Below are 3,438 nucleotides of genomic sequence, written 5' to 3'. Positions count from 1 at the left end.
TAGATAATGATTTTATAAAATGATGGTAAATATTCCTGTGCACTGAAAACTCATTAGTGATTCAAGTTTCTAGCATTAACTCACTAGGCTTAGCTTCTTGTTAGGAAAAGCATTTGAAAAAATGTATCTCTTCCATACATATTTTTCTAATGCCTGAGTATATTTCTTTGTAATTTTTTTTTTTTTTTAGCATTCATCATATCTCTGACATTCTAAATATTTTTTCAGAAAAAAAAAACTCAAAGAGAATTACTAGGTCAATGTTTCTGGAAATATTTAATTTTTGTTTCTTGTTTCTTTGTTTTTAATATGAAAGGGTTTTACTGAGTCTTTTGAAGGGAAACCTGTGCAATTTTCTTTTCTAGGCTTAGCTTTAGGAAAAGTGTCATGTAATACAAAACAGAATCAATAATAAAAATAGCACTTTTAAATATCACATATTATTTATAAATAATATGTATTTAATAATATGAATAATATGTATTTATAAATAATATGTACATAATAATTTTACAAGTAAACTTTACATGAATTATGTAATATATAAATAATATGTTTACAAATGAACTTTGCATTAATTATATTATTTACCCTCATGAAATCTTTAAAAAATAGGGAGCCAAGTATTTTACCAAAATTGTTGTTTGCCGTCGAGTCAAACCCGACTCATAGCGACCCCTCCTTGGGTTTCCGAGGCAGTATCACTACGGAAGTAGGATTGCCCAACCTTCCTTCCGAGGAGTGGCTGTTTACCAAAATAGATGCCTTAAACTTAGGTATTTGGATATTATACGAAGACAAATCTAAGAGAAAAGAAAGGGACCCAAAAAAGGCAGAGAAAGGACAGACTAGAATGAAGAAAACAGTCCTTCTAATCCAAGAGACAAAAAGAGCAGAAGACCTTGGAATAAATTGACTTCGGAGCTAAGACCCAGTGTGAAAGAGAGCACAGCTGTTGTTTCTTCGGACTCACCTGTGCCTGAAAACGGAAGCAGTAATGAGAGCAGGAGGGTCCAGATGTCCACACATGAGCACTTCATTCCAGCCTTGCCTCTCAGTGCCCAATGATCAGATATCTGTCATCCCAGGGACTATCACAGAACGGACCTAGGGGTCTGCTTCACTCACTTTCATGCCTCTCCAGAAACACTGTGATCATAACTCCTGAACAAAAACTGTCTGTCTACTACTCCCATATACTGGAAAATAAAAATAAGAAACAAGTGGACTCTGAGCAGGCTGACTCACCCTCTTAGATATAAAAGGATCAAATGAGAAGGAAGGAAAATAAAGTAGAGTCATGGATCATATGGGGGAATAAAACACCACATAGCACAAAGAAAATTCTGACTCTCAATTCTTTTTTCCAAACTTTGCTTTCTGCTTCAGGACTAGAGAAGCCTATCATTTTTCCTTCAAGAAATTTTTTAAAAATTAACAATTGTATTTTTATTTACCAGGTATAAATCAAACACTGACAGTATCATGTGGTACAGGCAAAGAACCCAGGTGCAAAGTGCAGTGGTTGTAAAGTTGTCCAGTCCTCAGCAAAAAAGAGAGGGGAGGTGCTTCAGAGAAGCTGGTCTCCAGTAGACTGACCCTTTGCCTTTGAGCTCCCTTTCTTTTTCTTTCTTTCTTTCTTTTTTTGTTTTTTTGTTTTTTTAATATGAATGAGTGCAGTTTTGCTTTTAAGTACAAATATTTTGTGCTTTGTGCCAAGTTGACCATATGTAGGTGCTTGCTGTTTTTAGCAGGGAGAAGAGAGCCTCACTGCTGAGAGAGGGGAGCTTCTCAGCAAGCCAGTTCCCTATTGACAGGGGTGTCTATGTTCATTTGTCAGACTACTCTTTTCAGTAGTCTTTTTACTAGTAGTGGTTTATGGAAATAAACCTTTGTTTTCAAGCACTTATTCAACATTTATAAAGCAGTAGCCCTTGGATAAGTATTGCAAATAGAAAGACAAATGAGACATAAAGAAAATGATTCAAGTAAATGATGACATACCAAGTGGTAAGTCTATGACGGAGCCATATACTGCTGCTGAGGATCTAGAGAAGGAGCTTATCTATAAATCAGCAAAGCATTCAGAGAGAAGCAAGATTGAAGGGGATATTTGAAGGATATAGAAGAGGACACACAATGGAAAATTAAGATAAGGGAAATCCATGGTGGAGAAAGCCAGAGGCAAAGGCATTATGGCCTGCTTAGGGATGAACCAATATCCCAGCCTTAAGAAGGGGGAAATAATGGTGGATGTACCACAGATGTTGAATAAATAAGGCCACAAAGTTTGGATTTTCTCTTCTAGCAGATAGAAGTGTGAAAGTAGTATAAAAGACCATGTTGTATAGTTATTATGTGGTGTCAAGTCAATTAAGACTCATAGTGACCCTATGTGACACAGCTGAACTGGCCCATAGGGTTTCTTAGACTGTAATCTTCTTTTTAAAAAATAGTATAACTTCTAAATGGTGAGGAAGTCAAGACAATTACAAGATGGAATGGACTGTTCTAAACTTGGGAGAAAAATTATAAATCCCAGGATAACCTCAAAGAAAAATGATAAACCTTTACATTAAACTTAAAAAGAAAATAAGCACAAATATTTAGCAATGAAGGAAGTGATAACACGATTTATAAAAAAAAAAAAAAAAAAAAATGAACTCAGCACAGAAAATTATATGGAACAAAGAAATCAGCAACACTATGATAAAACACATAATAAAATGACAGCAAAAAATTCATACTTGTCGATAATTACACCAAATGTCAATGGATTGAATGCACCATTCAACAGACAGAGTTGCAGAATGGATAAGAAAACATAACCCATTAATATGCTGTCTTTAAGACACACACCTCAGAGACAAAGACAGAAATAGACTAAAAATCAAGATTGGAAAAAGATATATCAAGAAAATGGCTACCAAAAAAGAGCAGGAATGGCAATTATAATTTCTGATAACATTGAATTTAAGATAAAAACCACCATAAGAAACAAGGAAGGACATTATTTAATGATTAAAGGATCACTTGAACAAGAGGGCATAACAATAATAAATATCTATGGCCCAAAATACATAAATCAGACTTTAACAGAATTGAAAAGACAAATAGATGACTCCACAGTCACAGTAGGAGACTTTAATACACCACTTTCAATGAAAGATAGAACAACTGGAAAGAAACTCAACAAAGACACAAGAGAACTAAACAAATACAATCCACCAAATTGATCTTATAGACGTCTATAGAGCACTTCACCCAACAACAGCACAAAACGCATTCTTTTCCACTGCATGTGGCATATTCTCCAGGATAGATCATATGTTAGGCCACAAAGCAAGCCTCAATAGATTTAAAAGCATTGAAATACTGCAAAGCATCTTCTCAGATCATAATGCTAAAAAGTGAGAAATCAACAATAGGAAGATTAAT

Source organism: Orycteropus afer, unplaced genomic scaffold (assembly GCF_000298275.1).
Source record: "Orycteropus afer afer isolate SDZICR_OR568_19922 unplaced genomic scaffold, OryAfe1.0 scaffold00672, whole genome shotgun sequence".
NCBI lineage: Eukaryota > Metazoa > Chordata > Mammalia > Tubulidentata > Orycteropodidae > Orycteropus > Orycteropus afer.
The sequence above is the reverse complement of the archived record's forward strand: the minus strand, read 5'-3'. Positions refer to the sequence as shown.